This window comes from Saimiri boliviensis, chromosome 4, assembly GCF_048565385.1.
Source record: "Saimiri boliviensis isolate mSaiBol1 chromosome 4, mSaiBol1.pri, whole genome shotgun sequence".
NCBI lineage: Eukaryota > Metazoa > Chordata > Mammalia > Primates > Cebidae > Saimiri > Saimiri boliviensis.
The window spans coordinates 110,946,778-110,964,913 of record NC_133452.1 but is presented as its reverse complement, the minus strand read 5'-3'; the positions used below and the strand labels follow the sequence as shown (position 1 = coordinate 110,964,913).

The 18,136-nt window shown below is 36.2% G+C and overlaps 1 long non-coding RNA gene and 1 pseudogene across 4 annotated transcripts in view; one reads left to right on the top strand and one right to left on the bottom strand.

The window, feature by feature from the left end:
• Positions 1 to 638: 638 nt before the first annotated feature.
• LOC120363450 (U6 spliceosomal RNA) lies at positions 639 to 736 on the bottom strand (annotated as a pseudogene).
• A 4,086-nt stretch (positions 737 to 4,822) lies between these two features.
• Positions 4,823 to 18,136, top strand: part of LOC141584319 (uncharacterized) — a 630,894-nt gene continuing 617,580 nt past the window's right edge. For all 4 annotated transcript variants that reach the window (XR_012517309.1, XR_012517307.1, XR_012517308.1 and 1 more), the window contains exon 1: positions 4,823 to 5,460. This is a non-coding gene — a long non-coding RNA (uncharacterized LOC141584319). The remainder of the gene's footprint in view (positions 5,461 to 18,136) is intronic.

The following is an 18,136-nucleotide window of genomic DNA, read 5'->3' as shown; positions in this document are numbered from 1 at the left end:
TCAGAATATCTTTTAACCAGATTCTCCTTTGTCTGCTCCTGACTCAACTTATCTCAACTCCCCCATTCAGGAGTCTCTAAGTCTGGGATCAAAGCCATCCGTATAGTGGCATTTGCTTTGCAAATATCCCCACAGTTAAACCATTATCTAGGGTACAAGGCAGTCATGCAAGTAAAGAAAAGGTTAAAGTTATTCTTAAAGAAAGAGTCATAAAAGTTAAAAGAAGAAACTGGTTGCTGGTATGGAGTCACTTAGTTTAGCAACACCGCATAGTTTAGGCCCAAACGATACCATGGTTGATATTAGAAATTGATCAGTCATCTTTCAGTTCCTTCTTCCAATAGCTTGACTGCCTCCAGCAGGAAACTGTGTTTGGGATCAAGCTCACCGTATAGTGAGACCCACGCCTTTTGGGGTTCTCACACAGGAATATTCCACACACTTTCCTGCCTTGGGTCCACTGAGAGTGACATTAAAAACCATTGAATGTAATGTATTTCTTATCTCTTGCTGCTCTCAAAATTGTTTGTCTTTTATTTTTGATAATTTGATTATTATTTGTCTTGGTGAGATACCAAAGAATTCACCAAGACAAATAATAAACTATCAAAAATAAAAGACAAACAATTTCCATATTGAAAAATATGGAAAGCTTCACAAATTTTCATGTCATCTTTGTTCAGGGACTATGTTAATATTCTATCATTACAATTTTAGTACAAATGCTCATAGGCTTACGATAGAGTTACTTTCCAAAAAACTTAACATAGGTAGAAAGTATTATATTGAAATATGCATCTGACTGAAAGCAATGGCTGGCTACTTTATTTAGGCATGGTGAAATAAGTATGGTTTCTACCAAATGTTTATCAATTTTGCACTATTGTAAAGTTGAAAAACCACAAGATAAACCATCATAAATAGAAAATTCTCTGTATATGTGCTGCTAAAGTGAGCACTCTATTTTCTTTAACCACAGAAAGTTATAAACATTCTTCACATACGTATTTTTTCATATCTCTGGTTATTTACTTCAAGTAAATTTCTTGAACTAGAATTATTTTCTCAAAGACATTACATATTTTAAGTATTCTTTTTGCCATATTGTCAGTCGCATCCCTGAAATATTTCATGTTTCAATTCTTCCAGCAGCATTTTCTACAAATAATATTATTGTCTCCTTTTCAATATTTATGTTTCAGTATCTCTGCTTAGCCTTCTTTCAACTTACTGAATTGACAAGAAAGTTCAGCACATTGGTATTGGGAACATTTATACAAGCAAAAATCTATTTCTAATGAAAATTCTGTTTTCAAATTATTTGTTGGCCACCCAAATAATAAGCCTTGTTAAAAACCAAATTTATTTGCTCACCTGTTTTGTCTTTTCCAAGGATCAGAACTTTGATGAATATATGGAGGGGTTGTTAAAGTTAGTATTTTCTAAGACAATAAAAATGTCTTCTATGCAACAACAAATACATATAGCAATGCTAGACTAAAGTGGTTTAATTTGTATTTTATAATTATGGATTCTGAGCAACATGTCCTGATACACACTTCCATTTTCTTCTCATAATAAAATTAATAAAAATTATCACAAAGTATAGACATGGGAGCCGTTTTTGCATGTTTAATTTTCATGTTTCTTCTTTCAGTTTTCACTCACTGACTGACTTCTGTATTCTTCCCATTTTTATTCCGCAGTATTTTAGTCCTCTGTCAGTCAGCTCCAGATGTTTTCTTGCAACTGTAATTTGCATAAGATTTCTAGTCTTTGCCTGTGCCTTTGCTCAGCACTCATTTGAATTTGAGTTTTTATAATGCCTTACCACGAAGCTTTTACTTCTCTCTAAAATACTCTGTAAAATGCTTGCTCTTGATTACTTATACCCGGAGAACAGCTTTGCTCTCTGTGAGGTACCAAAGCTCTAAATGTTTCTCTACTCTGATTACTCTATGCGTTTGCTGCCTCTGGCCTTTCTGTTTTGAACTTCCTGTGGCTTGTGGCTGCTATGAGAAGGTCAAAGCTATAGAGTAGCTAATATGATTAGTGAAGGGCCAACCTGAGAGGATATTGATCTGTTTCCTCATGAAATAGCAATCGTAATGTTTCTTTATTTTCAGAATTTATTTTTGTAACAATTTAAAATTTTAAAACTCAGAGATAAAATAGAATTGAATGAATAGTATAGTTTATTTAATATGTCTCTTCACTGTGTCTCACCACATTGGTGATACCAAAATATTCTTCTGAGATACATTTGGGATCTAAGGGCAGGCATGTTGTAATCTGAAGGAGAAAGAGGCTTACCAGTTAATGTCATAGACTTTTGAAGTGTTTATTTTCTATCCAGGAGAATGAGCAGTTAAGAATTCTAGCTGGCCCAGGTTCTGCCTACTGATATAACTTCTATATTTGATGTCTTTCAGAGATACCCTGAAGGGAACATTTGGGAGGATTCTTGTAATGACCCTGTTTATAATGCATAGAAATCCAGTCTGGCTCTGCCAGCGTCTTTTGTAGTCCTGACTTAAGTAAACAAACAAACAAAGAAAACTCTTAGTTTAGCTGAGTTTCCGATATTGGTTTGAATCATTTATGTTCTTTTGTTCAGGTTGAGAGTTTTATTTCAAAAAACTTTTGATCTTATTTTTTGATGTCAACATTCCTCTAGACTTCAGTAATACCTTTGTTTATATTGTTTTGTTTTAGGAAACTCTGTTTGTAGTAAACCAAGCCAGATAACTTGTTGTATCATGGTGCTTCATGGATTTGGTTTATTATTTTTATCCATGTCTTATCCTGGAATACTGACTCCATTGTTATCTACTTAATGGCTGTAGTCTTAAGGCCCAGAAGAAAAACACTGATCAGCAGAGCACAATTTCTTAACCTGCTCGTGTGTATTAAGCCTAAATCATAAAATCTAGATTGTTTTTGAGGTATTTGCAAATGTGTTAAGTTGGAGCTATGGTATGGCACATGGTAGAAGGCCATTCTCTAGCTCATGAAGGAGCCCAGGGATAATTATTTCTTCCTGTTACCTTAGTTAGTTGCACATACCCCATTACAAATATTAGTATATAATAAGGACATCAGCCTAATTTGGAGATTTGGAGATTTCTTGTCTTAAATCTTAAATATACTCTGATATCTTTAAGTGGGCTATGACATCCTTTAAAACTTTGCTTTTTATGAAATAGCCGTAGATAATGACAATAGCTAAACTATTTTATTATTGACAAACGAAACCGCTCTTTTTATATTCCTTGATAGAGGAATCATCATTGCCCCCCAACTCAGAACTCACTTTAATTTATCCAGTTAAATGGTTTTATTTGGAACTGTTAATTATAATGTCATTTCTTATACTAATTTCTGTTGCCTTTAAGGCTATTTTGACTGCAAATAACTGAAATCCATTCAAAGCAGCTTAAGTAAAGGAGGAGAAATTATTATAAATGTATTCTAATATCTCATGGAAGCCTAAAGCAGAAGGTATGTTAGGCTTTAGGAAGGACATAAAACAGGAATCTAAACAACCATACTTTTTAGTTTCTACTAAGACAGTCTCTTACCTTCTTATGTGTTTTATTGATTTATTTCTATGAACTAGAATTCTATTTAGCCACAATGCAAGTTCTCGTATTACATATCTTCAGCTACAAGATCAGTGTCTCAATTACAGGCAACAGGGCAGAGAATCTGCTAGTTGAGTTTGTTATGCATTCATATTCAATCAGCTCTGTCTGTGAGATAGGGCCATCTAGGACAGAGAGAACCATATAATCATAGGGACCCAAGAGGGCAGAGTTTAGAATAGGAGATCATGGTCTGCTAGACATTCAAATAATTATCTATTAAATTTTCCACTGATCGAAACATAAATGCCAAGGAACAGCACTAAATAACATCTCAGTTAAAAAAGCTCAGAGAGTTTGATAATTTTATCCAGATTACCATGTAGGCTGCAATTGATTTCGAGGATAACTTTGGAATTTCGAACTCAAAATAGATGTATTATTTCAATTTTATTCTCTAATCTCTGCATAATAACCATATGGGTTTAGCTTTGTCTCAAAATTTAAATTCATTTTTAGGCTCATGTCTGAGTAGCTTTGTCTTTCCTAGTTTATTTCATTTCATTCTTTTTTGGCTGGATTTCATTGGCTAGTAGTTTTATGAACAAAGCTCGTGGATACTGTAATCCTGTCTACTTGGAAATGTTTCCTTTTATTTTTTTAATAGTTGAAGAGTGACTTGGCCAGACAGAATCCTTTACTCCTACCACATTTTCCTTAGAACTCTGGAGACTGTGATCCATTTTCTACCTGCCTGTGGTGTTGCTGTAGAGAAGTTTGACACAGTCTGATTATTTATTTTTTGCTTGGAGACTGCTTTCCTTACCTTAAGTTCCATGTGATTTTTTTTCCTTCTCATGAAAGTTCCATAAATTCATCAGGATATAACTTGGGATTGATTATGTTTGCCAGTGGTTCTTAGGACAGGATTTGCTAATATTTCAGAGAGATTATCTTATAAAATATATTTGAAAACTTTGATGAGTTCTCTTTTTCAGGAATAAAAAATAAACATATTCTGAATTTTCTTTGCTATCATTTTCTAGATAAAGTCTGTCTATTTGACCCTAAAACTTGATTATACATTTTATTTAATTTTATTTTTACCAAACTATTATGTCTTTTCTTGGATTTTAGTCATGTTAATTTAGTTGATTACCACTTGGTTTTCTTCTTGATGATTCTGCGTTGCTATTGTCTTTCTTTTTTTTTTTTCAATTTTTAAAATTATACTTTAAGTTCTGGGGTACATGTGCAGAATATGGAGATTTGTTACACAGGTATATACATGCCATGGTGGGCTCTTGTCTGTCTTAACTGCGTTCTGCTAGCTTATGTTTCACTTTCTGTCTTCATGTAACTGTCAGAGGATCCTTTGGGTATTGCTTCACCAGCTAGAAAACTCTGTGGCTGGCAGTGCCTCTGTTTGAGTTTTGCTCATGCCTGTTGGACTCATTCTGCTCACTCAGACTGGCAGGCTGTACTTGGCTTGTGCTAGCAGCCTGGATCTTATGTCTGCCAAGGGTGAGCCAGGTGTGGAGTGGCGAGGGGTGTGTGAGCAAGTGAGTGCAGGTTCTGGCAATTGCACAAAGCCAGGCATGCCAGCTGTGGTGGCAAGGCAGGCAGCCCCAGGCACTGGCACAAGTGCCAGCTGCGTGTGAGGCTGCAGCTGGGCCAGGTCGCAAGCAGTGTCTGCTGGGTGCACCACTGTCTGGACAAGGCGAATGCAGTGGCACCTGAAAGCTAGGAGACACCAACAACCGCAGAGCCCCAAAGAGGGTGTTATAGCCTGTCACAGACCTGGCCTGGAAAGCTCCTAGTTCTGGGCTCCCAAAAGGGCTGCAGCTCTTCTCTGCTTCTCATCACCTGTGGCACAGTGAGTTGGGGAGGGATGTTGTTGGGGGATGTGTTTCAGCCCATCTGTGTTATAGCTCTTTCAGTTCGGCCACCCAACTCTAGCTTGCAGCTTCAGCGCTGGACTGGCCCTGCCACTGCTTTCTGTCATGTGAAGGGTCCGCCCTGCGCTGGCAGAGGGCAGGAGGGCTGTAGTGTCATAGCTCCTTCAGCTCCTGCCCACAGCTTGGCCAGCAAGCCAGGGAGATGTTACAGCTCCTTTTCGCTCTGCCATTTGGTGGGTCCCGAGTTCTTGTCCTGCATGCAGGAAGAAGGAGGTTACACAGACAACTGGAGGGTAGCAAGGTGGAAAGGAGCTTTGCTGGGACACGGAACAGGTCTCAGCAACCAGGAGACCCAAAGTGGGCAGCTCCTATCTGCTGGCAGGTAGTCCCAACGAATGTAGAGGATACCTGAGGTGGGTAGCTCCTCTCCGCAGGCAGTCTCCACAAATGTCCCACTGAGTCTGGCTGAGCGAGTGGTGGAGCTGGGTAGGGGTCGCGGTGGGGCATTACCGGTGCTGAATGTGGGAAATGAATGCTGATTGGCACGTGGGGAGGAGGAAGTGTGTGCTGATTGCTCCATGGGTGGCCAGGGATGGCTGTGGAAAAAAAACACTCTCTGATTAGCCAAAAGGCATCAAGGAAGTTCTCACTCCAGGTTGCAGACTCCACCCCGAACTGGCAGCCTGGCCCCCAAGGTTCAGACTGCTCTGGCTTGAAGCTGAGGTTTCACTGGGGACTCGCCCCTTCCTGCCCAGGAACCTGTCTTCCTCCCACCTCTTGTCAACATGCTGTCTACAGCACCCAGGCTCTCCTCACTGAGGGGCGCCCACAGGCCCGTGTCCATCTGCCCTCAGCACTCCGAGTCTCCCTCCTATGCACCCTGGTGCCCCAAGTCTGAAGGGAGAAGAAGCAGTGGGGATGGGGATGGGGGTCGGGTGGGCTGCAATGTCAGTGCTAGCCTGAGCATGTGCACAGCTGGTCAGGTTGTGAAAGTACCTGGGTTCAACCACAACTTTGCTCTGCACTGGAGCGGGCGCCCAGAGTAGGGAGATGCTAGGAAGCGGGAGCAGGCACTTCCAAGCCAGTGGGGGAAGTGGGCTTCCCCGGCATCGATGTGCAGACATGTCCGGAGCTGTCGCTGGGAGGCTGCAGCTGCGCCCAGAAGCAAGGGCTCCTGCCCCACCAACCTGAAAGGCCGGGGGGCGGGTGGGGGGCTCCCGCCAGAATCACCTGTTGCTGGCCCTTGCCAGCTCTGCAGAATGCACAGCCCCAGCCACACCTTCCCTCTTGTAGCCAGTGTCTTTGCAGAGGCCACTCCCGATGGGCTGCCACTGCCATCATAATCTTATTCTTGAAACACTCTTCCTTGAGATGTAGTCTTTGTGATAGAATCAATTTGTTGTAATTTGAGATTGGAAAAATATGGAGAAATTTTATTATTAATTTGTTCATATACTTTTTTCATTTTTATCTATTCTTAGATTCATATTAGTTGTAGTTTGAACATGACTCATGTTTAAGTGGGACCAGATTATATTTTTATGTGAATAATGTGGAACAACTTTGGTAACTGAGCTGTTGCAGTCTCAAACTTTGATATGGGACTTACTGTCTCATACATTCTCTTACCAAATCTACAATCGTCTTTGCCCTGGATGCACATCTCCTGTCAATATTGTGTGCATGTAAGATATGTGTGTGTGTGTGTGTGTGTGTGTGTGTGTGTGTGTGTGTGTGTGTGTGTCTGAAATTAGTAGTTTCTAAGCAATACTCACTAACCCTCTAGGTTTCTGATTTGAAATCTGGTTGTTTCTCCTTATCTGCACCTTCCTCTTGTATTCTTTGTTTTTCCATTTTCTTGCTTTACTCTCTTGATTTACTTTCTTGGTTACTTTTGGTGGGATTCATCATTCAGTCATTTATTAAAAGATGATATATTTGAGTAAAATTTTGAGAGCTTACATATACGAAAATGTTCTTTGTCTTTCCCTCAAACTTAATTGATAATCTGTCTGGGTATAGAATACTGTATATAGAATACAGAAGACTTTATTCATGTTTCCAAAGTTGCTATTAAGAAGTCTAATGATGTTGGGTTTCCAGTGTTTGTATTTACATTTTTTCCTCTTTGCTTTTAAAAACTTCTAATTATCCTTGGTGTTATCAATTTTTTAATGGGTTTCTTCATAAAGGCACTATTCATCCATTTTGTTTGGCATTCAGTGGTCTCGTTTAACTTGGATGGTCATGTACTTCAGGTCTAGAAAAATTGTGTGTGTTATTTATTTGAGAATATATATCCTGCCAATTCTCTTTTCTCAGATCAGAATTCTTTTGAATTGGATATCAAGCACTATAGACTGCCATCCATTTTTTGATCTCTTCTGTTATATTTTCCTCTTTTGTTTTAAAAACGCTTTTGAGAGATTTTTAACAACCTTAATAGATTAAAATTATTTCTGTAATTTTTTAATATTTCAGATTTTTTGAGTGCTTTTAAAAAATGACATTCCTTAAAAATAGATGTAGCATATCTTAATTACATAATATTTGAGATACACTAGTTAATAGATGTAATATATAGTTATCTGCTATGCTTATATATGTACATATAAATTTATATGTATAAATTATATATATTAAATATATACATAATATTATAAGTTACAGTGTATTTGCAGTTGTTTTTTTTGTTTTTTGTTTTTTTTTGATCCCAGCATAGTCTCTGTTGCCTCTGGATACTTGCTTGATTCTGTATCTACATTTAATATTGCAGGCTTCTCTCAACTACCAGGCAGTCTTTTCATATTCTAGAGTGAAACACTGAAATTCTGACTGCAAACTCTGTGGCAAAACAAGGACTGCTGACTGCAGTGTTTCACTGATAAGTCAAAGACTGACCATCTCTTTAGAAGATCCACAATAGACAATATCAATTGATCCTTTATTTTAGTCAGTTTTTCCTAAGAGAATATCTTCAGTCTCATGCCTGGAGATATAAATCAAGGTTCGGGAAGCCCCAGTGGGTCTTACTCTTCATATGTTATGTTTTCTGAGTTTCCCTGATTTTGATTCTGGTGTCGTTTGCTTAGGTCTGCCTAGTGTCTTGACTCAAGGCATTGGGTTCTACCTCATTACAGAGTGAATCACCAGGCTTCTCAGAGTGGAGAAGAAGAATTGCTTGGCTATTTCCAAGTGATCTAGAAGCCTAACTGTACCCTATAAAGCTCTTCAGCCAATCATTCTGTTTTGAAACTACACAATATTTCTTCCTCTTTTGTAGTTCCAATTATTGCACTACTTGTATTTCTAATTCTTGAGATTTTCCAGGGTCCTAAGATGTGCATTTTTAAATTTCTTGGCTTTTATACCCCCCTAGCTCCTAAGTAATACATTTCTCTGCTCTGCATGGTTACTGATATAAGCTTCTTGCTTCTAAAATTTTTTGTTTGCTACGATATACTTTTTCATTGTCTTCCTAGATTAGTATCTTATTAACTCTGTAACAGTAGTGGTATATGTATTTAATCTGTGGTTAGTCACTGAAAACTCTTATGTACACTTTCAGAATCTCAGTGTCTAATAAAAATAGAGACTTTTCAGGGTCTCTGATGGTATGCATTAGTCAATATTCAAGTACTTCATGTTGTGAGAATGATAGACATGGTTCATACTGCTGAAATCAAGCATGTTTCTATGAAGTCTTGTAGTTTTAATGATGACCCTTAGAAGCAAAGTCTTTCTTTGATATAGAAAACTATATATTGTTATTAACTAAAATACTGTAACTTTTTTCAGAATGGTGACTGAGTATATTCTTTGAAAGATTTTGGCTTGAAATGCTGCAGGGAAATGGAAAATGGTACAACCAGAATAGTATTAAATTGAGATGAGCTGACAAAGAAAGAGTCCAATCTGATCTTAAATTTTCACAGTGCATTTAAACTCTATTATTTTATGATTTCTACTCTATTACTTTGTGATTTTTGATTTAAATTAGAAAAAAATTGTGGGCATTAACAGTGAAGTAAACTGTTACAGAACTGTGTAAATAATAGCTTTATTTTTGTATTAGCAATTGCAAGAATTTTGGGGGGTTCTGATAGACTCCAGGGTAGCTTTTCAGAAAAATTCAAATTTATTAACCTTTATTTGATGATTTTCTATTAAAAAATTTTATATTGCGATCTTACCTCCCTAAAGAAATTTTTGCTGTTTTTGGTAAGTGAATCTTTTAGCGATCCTATTAATGCTGGATTTCACTGGAACCATGATGTAATTTACAATATGTGCCATCTCATTTTTTCAAAACATTTATTTAACAAAAGAAGAAAAACACTAACAAATATTTATGTTAGTAGTATAAAATACTTCAACATTTCACAAATATTCAAATATGAAAATTATATCAGTGAGTGAAATACGATAACTAATGTTTATATTAATTACCTGCATATGTATGATGAGTTCTGGTATCAAACAATAAAAGAATAGTCAAATATTAGGCTTCCTAATAAGCACATTTTAAAGTGCTTATTATTGTAAAACTTGAAAATTAAAAAATTCATTTTTAAATGCTTAAAATAACAATTTATTATTGATACACTTTTAGAAAAAGTCACAATTTCTATTGTTTTGTTATTTGTGTTAATTGGTAGGATTAATTCTGTTAATTGGTAGGATATGATTTAAGGCAAATGGGTAGCCATGTTTAAGTTTTTTTCAAAATTTATAAAATTTTTAATGGACATTTTAAAAAATGATACTTTCTTAAATTTTTCCTAGAAGACCTGTATTTTTTATAATACATATGGTTTTTTAAAAAATATATATTAAAATTTTTTGTAGTACTTTAAAAAATAATTTATTATCTACATATACTATACTTTCATATTGCTTTACCGTTTTAAAGAAACTTTATGTCAGTTGAGTTTTAGGCATTTTCTTTTTACAGCATGTATAGTTACATACATGCATTGAACATTTATTTTTATTTTTTAAAAAATTTCTTCTGTTTTTCCAATTGAACTTGAAAATCTATGGTTTCTTTCTTTTTTCCATTCAAGATACATGTAAAGGCATAATGTGCCCTAAAAACTTATTTCTTTTCATAGGTTTTAGCAGGACTGGTAAGGAGGCGGGAAGAGATTAATGCTATGCTTCGCCCCTTTTTAATTGGATCAGTTACACTTATTCTAAAATAAGTTTTACATTTTGATCATTTCCTGTCGAATAAACTAATATTCCCATGCCTCTTTAGCTCTTTCCTATAATGTGACTAGAGAAGAGCTCAACTTTGGTCCTGTCAAGGGCAATTTTTTTTTGGTAGATATTTAAATGTCTTTACAGTACTAAAATAAATGTTTTGAAGATGGCTGCAAAGCAATCTGAGTGCATAATTCCTTTAGAATCTTGTAGATTTTCCTACAACTTTTAGGGTTTTCTTCTGTATCTAATTTCATAGCCCTTTTATCTTAGTAACTTAATTTTATTAAGTTTTCCAAAGAATTCAATATAGTTTTCATAGAAGCAGCTATATTTAGCACTTACATTTCTTTAATTAGTGCTGTCATGATGATAACATGTAAAAATGTCATACATTTTGGTGAAAATGTAATAGGCTCTTGGAAACTTGAAGAAACAGAAGAGACACAATAGAAAGTAGCTTGGCAGCTTTGAGTATTTATTGTGACATGGTCGTCATTTACTATATTTTACTGAAGAAATGAAGAGCATTGCCTAGTCTGATGAGTCAGTTACATAGAGATCAATAAGTCAGTTGCATAGAGATCATTAAGAAATATATTACTGTAGTGAAACTCTGAGCATCTGCTGAGTGACAAAGAAGTGATGGAATTTGTTATGTTCCCACTGAAATAAGTGTAATTTCTTTTATTGATATGCAAAACTTAAATAGATTTAAGTACTTTTAATTCTGATTAATTAAGTTGTAGTACAACCATATGATGGACTACTACTTACAAAGTAGTATCATGCATCATGAAGCCAATTTAAATACTTAAAAGAAAGATGCCTATGAACTATACTGAAGTGTGTGCATATATTTATGTGTGCCTGTGTGTTTAACTGCTTCATAGGGGGATTACAATGTGTGTGGGGAAAAATTACTCTTTAAACACTTCAAACCGTTTGTACTTATACTACAATCAGGAATTGCTTTTACAGTGCTACAAAAAAGAATATATTAAAAAGTTCCCTGTACTGGGAAATTTATCTTTCCTTGCTACCAGGTGCTGTCCTTAGTTAAGTGGAAATAAGAGTACTTTCCATACACAGTTGTTAGAAGCATTTTTTTTTTTTTTTTTTTTTTTGAGACGGAGTTTCACTCTTGTTACCCAGGCTGGAGTGCAATGGCGCGATCTCGCAACCTCCGCCTCCTGGGCTCAGGCAATTCTCCTGCCTCAGCCTCCTGAGTAGCTGGGATTACAGGCACGCGCCACCATACCCAGCTAATTTTTTTTATTTTTAGTAGAGACGGGGTTTCACCATGTTGACCAGGATGGTCTCGATCTCTTGACCTCGTGATCCACCCGCCTCTGCCTCCCAAAGTGCTGGGATTACAGGTTTGAGCCACCGTGTCCGGCCAGAAGCATTTTTTAATAGCTAATATTTATTCAGCACTTAACTTGTCCCAGACACTTCCCATGAGCCATCTGTCAAATTTGTTTTTTAAAATGACATATAAAATTGTATGTAGTTATTACGTACAACATGAGGTTTTGAAACATATATACATTGTGGAATGGTTAAATCTACGTAATTAATAAGTGAATTATCTCACATAGTTTTGTGATGAGAACACTTAGCACCCACTCTCTTAGCATTTTTCAAGAACACAATAAATCATCAACCATAGTTACCATGCTATGCAACAGATCTGTCAACTTACTCTTCCTTACTGTAACGTCTCCCCTCCCTCCGCAACCCAAACCAGAGGCTGGCCTCTGGTAACTATCATTCTATTCTCTACTTCTGTGAGATAAAAAGGAATAAATGTGGTAATAAATGTAAAGCGCTTAGAATTCTGCCTTGCACATAGTAAATGCTGTATATGTTGGCAGCATTATCAACATTATTACTATGATTGTTACAGGGTCTGTGAAGCAACCCTGTGCTCAGACCTCCAATGCCATTCTTGACAGATGCGGGCCTTGAGCGTGGAAAGAGTGCATGTGGGCTTTGGAGTCAGACAGATGTCGTTTGAATTCAGGCTTCATCTCTTACAGATATGTGTTCTTGGACAAGTTATTTTAATTAAGTCTTTCAAGTTTTTATTCTCTAAAATAATGACAGTAATAACTGCCACCCATGGTTTGTGGTTATAAAATAATTGTAAGGGATATGAAATATTTAATATGTGATGAGGAGCATATAAGTGCTCAGCTATGCTGTCTGCCTTCCTTCTTTCACTCCCTCAGGGTTCCTTCTCATCATCATTTCCTGCTTTGCTCTGCATGACTGAACAACTTTTTTCTCACTTCTCTTTTAGTACGAGTAGGAAAAATGCTCTTTCTCTTAGCATTTTATTTGTATAACTCCTACACAGACACTTACCAAATGCTGTTATAGTATTAGTCTTGATTGCAATATTTGTTACTAAATTTTGTTATATAATTTTACAATTTGGGTTTCTATCTAGAGAGAATAAACATTAATAGCTCTTTGTGTTTTCCTGATATTCATAGGTGCAGAATTGGAGCAAAGTTTAATTATTCATTTCTACTTTGATGGTTCCATCCATTTTTTATGATTTTGGGAATCGTTTAGGACAGCTACCTCACTTAACCCCAAATAAGACTTCTTTTGTTACTATGCTACTGACAACCTTCAAATGAGTCACATACCTTAGTATACTTTTTACTTTTTAAAAGTGTCTGGAATTCTATAGAACATCCAAACAGATTTTCTTTATACTTCCTTTAATAAACAAACTCTCTTTTAAAAAAGCAACTTGAAACAGGAAGTCAGTGAAAATTAGGCATAATCGAAGTTGTTGATATCATCTGTCAATACACTTAAACTGAATATGTCTATGTATTCTATTACCTGGATTTAAATAAAAGCCTTCTTGGTGGACATACAGTGTAAGGCTGATAAACACTGTGCACAGCGTACCCTTTAACTTTGCATTTTCAGAGATTACTCTAAGTTTTTTTGTCCATGCAGGGGTAGATTCCCAGTTTTTTCTGGGCTAAAGTTTATACAGCTGTTGAGGGCCCTCTTTAATAAGAGAAATTCAAAATTTAAAATTCAAATAAGATACAAATATGAACATTTCTTAAGGATAAGAAAATACAGCTTAAAATTTTATAAAGCTTACACATTCTGTAAATATTTAAAAACCTCAAAATAGAACTTGCTACATTTGTGACTGCAGCGTGACTTTAATTCTTTCAAAAAGCCACTAAACCTGTGGAATTAACCTGTGCACACATCTGTGCTTGCTTATAGAAATGAAGGCTAGAGGCTGGTAACAACAAACTAGCCGCAAGGTGAGAAATTAGCTCCGTAGTGCCACCCTAACCTGAATGCTTGCTTTCTTACCAGACTAAAATCCCCATGCAGTGGGAAGGGATGCACTCTGCTAGGCGCATATAGTTGTCAGACACATAGGAAAGAACAAAACTACTACACTTCAACTTTCTCTGGAAAGTCCCACCTCTGTCCCTGACTCATGCCCGCAGGCTCTACCTACTTGCCCTAAAAGCCCTTAAAATCTCCCTTTACCTTACCCGGAAGAGAGAAAGTACTTTGAATATAAGCTCCCCTTCTCCTTTCCTTGATGAATGAATGAAGCTTCTGTTCTGCTTTACTGAACCTGGTCTCATTTTATTGGTGTGAACAACAATGAGCAGGGAAAGGACCCATTAGGATCAATGACCTTTTTGAGGGTTGGTAACATTTTATTAATTAATTGCCTCACAAAGTTCTATAATACTCTTTCCTATATATTTAGTTGCTTGTCCTTTGAGATCCTCATTGTAAAACAAATAAATTTACAATATCCTCTATAAAGACTATAGAAAGATAGTTTTCTTTTAGCCTAGCTGATTGAAGTTTGTTTTTTTACTGTTAACAGCTGGGACACATTCAATATGTAATTGTGCAACAAGATATACTTACTATTGGTAGTATTGCTCTTGGTTTGTGCACTACAAATGCAGGTATTCTAATAAATTCTATTTTGAAGAATGCATGAAAAGCATGTTAATTTCATAATTATTCGATATTACTGAGAATATTCTTGAAGGAATAGAAATTCATTTTGATTGGCGTTGAAGAGGACTGAATCATTTTCTTCTAATTTTACGTGTCTGATAATTAGAAGAATTTTTCATAGATTAGCTTGTTGCTCTATACATTTCAAAACTATTTCTCCTCTATTATCTATGAATGTTCTGTGCTGGGAATAAGAGGGCATGTTCATATCAAATTATAATCTCTGGAGATATACATTAATATCAGTGATGACTGGTGAGTAAACAACAACTGAAATATACATGAGAAAACTGTGAAACTTAAGTAGATTAGACCCAAGAAAATCTATTTCCAACTTAACTTTCTCTTAGCCAGATTCAAGAACATCCATGGCTAATCCATCCCTATTGGACTTCAGGGGATTTGTGATGGGGATGAAGTCAGAAAAGAAAGAGGCAGCAGTCCAACCAGCTGTCATAAAATATCTCATGTTTGAAAGTTTTGGAAAAACTAGTCAGGAACACGCTGCAAGGGAGTCTCCCAGAGCATTGCAAGGGCCTCCTCTAAAAGAGGTGCCCTAGAGATAAGCTTTGTTAGTTTCGCAGGAAGTCTTCCTCTGATTACAGAAACTTCTGAGTGAAAGGTTTGCCTAGAGGGACCTACTTTCTCTAAACTCATATGTCACATTGTCTCGTTCTATTTTCCTGTTTATTTTTTTCTTAAAATTTAAGAGCAACTCCAAAGGCACTGAAGTTATAACATAAGAACTCTTCTGTTTCTTAGAGTACCAATTCTGTATGGACTGTTAAAAATGAATGACTCACAGAATTATAGACAACAAGGAAGTTGGAAGGAAGCAAAGAATGTGTGCTAATCTAAAGAAAAAAAGGAGGCCTAGTTTAAACTGTTGATGGTAGAAAGACAAGTGTTTTAAAGCCCAGAAATTCCCAGAAGATAGCCACTGCCTTGCTAAGAGTTCTTTGATAACTTACAATAACAAGGCTCTCTCCAGAGACTGAAGTATAATATCACAAATGAAATTATTAATTTATAGGAAAATAAAACTTTACACAGATCAGAATAGTTGTGTTAACATGACAAGGTTTCTCTCCTACAGGCTAGCTTGAATGGCAAGTCTGATTATGAACAAAAAGTTAACTGGTAAGTTTGAAATGTGAACACAGAGTGTATGTGATCTTAAGCAGTTCCTCAGACAATATATTTTGAATCTTTCTTCCCCATATCTATTGGCCAAGGCTGGCTTTTCTCAGTGGCTTTGTTAGATGCACACTGCCATGTTTGTCATATATATTCTTTCTGATTGAAACAGTCTTTGTTCACACATATTAATGCCATTGTTATGACTGTGGTCAAATATTATGCCAATCTGGGACCTGTTTTACATCTTCTAGGTAACATAACATACATGATATGTATGTGTGTATATTAAATTTTTAGATGTTTATCAAAGTAATATTCACCTGCAGTTGACAAAGCAGAGGGTTTAAACAAAAACAGTAGCCCACTGCCTCATCAACTTCCATTCCTGGATCTCTCTCCTGAAGGTGACCTGTGTATCTGCAAATAATACATTCAGTGGAATTTCTTGATTGTCCATTTTTAGATATTTTGTATTAGGTTCTTGACAAGGTAGATGGGGATTTAGTCTACTTATAGCTACCCCATCTTCCTTCCTTATCATACAGTTATAATATTTTGTTTCTGAATCCTTATATCTGAAACATTAAATAATACTCTCATACACTTAGTGTTTGTTCTGCTAATTATAAACAGTAATTCTTAAATTCTCTAGCTTATAAGATGTAGATGTTAGTTACCTCTTGCTCCTCCTTTCAGCATTTCTCTCTTCCAGTTTCTGTTATTTTAACTTACAGTGTCACGATTTAACTTTTACAAAGTCATGATTGGTAACAATTACTATGTATTACACGAGAGAGGTAGTTTATTAAACTCAAGACAAATAATGTTTGCATTCTGCGAGTTGTTAGTAAAAAAAAAAATTATGCCAAAACCAATTTTGTGCACAATAACCATTTTTTTTGTTTATACTTTAAGCTCTGGTGTACACGTGAAGAATGTGCAGGTTTGTTACATAGGTATACACACGCTATAGTGGTTTGTTGCATCCATCACCCATCATCTGTGTTAGGTATTTCTCCTAATTCTACCCCTTCTCTAGCCCCCCTAACCCCCAACAGGACCCAGTGTGTTATGTTCCCTTCCCTGTGTCCATGTGTTCTCATTGTTCAACTCCCATTTACGAGTGAGAACATGTGGTGGTTGGTTTTCTGTTCTTATGTTAGTTTGCTGAGAATGATGGTTTCCAGCATCCATGTCCCTGCAGAGAACATAAACTCATCCTTATTTATGGCTGCATAGTTCCATTCCAGTATAACCATGGCTTTAAGAACCCTGTATATTGCTTTGCTTAAAAACTCCAGGGAAGAAGCCTCATAATATGCAATATGAAGTGTGTTTAAAAGTTGCTTTGCATGTACGCTATATCCTTAAGCTCTTAACACAGACACTAGGTCAATCAGTTCAAGACAACCAATTCTCTACTTGGTAAGCAGCCTGATATTCCTTTCTGATATTCTGTATAAAATCTCCTGAAAGTCCTTGAAGAACTCATGTCTTCATTTACTTCTATGTATATATACAGGTGTTCATGCCCACAATGAAGCTGTACAAGCACTCAATTCAGGTGCTGCTTGTGGTTTTTAATCTTGCAAATTGAGAAAATTAATAGCAGAACTTATGATTATACAAATATATTTCATTGATACATGTCTGTCTTTACCTTTCTGGCTTTTCCCCTGACTTTGTTAGATGCACATTGCCATATTTGTCATGTTTGTTCTTTCTGATTGAAACAGCCTTGGTTCACTTAGTTTTTTCAACTGCCCCCTGCCTTTTTTTTTTTTTTTAAAAATCACCATTTACATTCATTATATAATACTTTCTTCCTTTTACCCACTTCATTTAATATAGCAGCATTCACCAAGTCATGATAACAATAAGCATAAAAATTGTCTACTGGATAAATACCAGGAATCCTAAATTCAACATGTTAAAAACTTAATTCAGAACCAGGCACAGTGGCATGTGCCTGTAATCTCAGCTACTCATGAGGCTGAGGTGAGAGGATCCCTTGAGCAAAAACCTTAATTCATTATCTGTATCTAGCCCAGCTCCTTCTATGTTCTCCATCTAAGGACACCCAGTGCTAAGGGAAAAAACTCAGAAGACATCTTGGGTTTCTTCCCCTCACACTCCATATCTTGTCTGCTGTGAAGTTGTTATTTGTTCTGCCTCATGAAGAACAAATGGATTAGGGTAGTCTTCTCTGTCCTCACTACTCACCTTCAAGCCATTCTCCATTTCCAGTTAGAGTAGTGTTTCTTATGTTCAGAT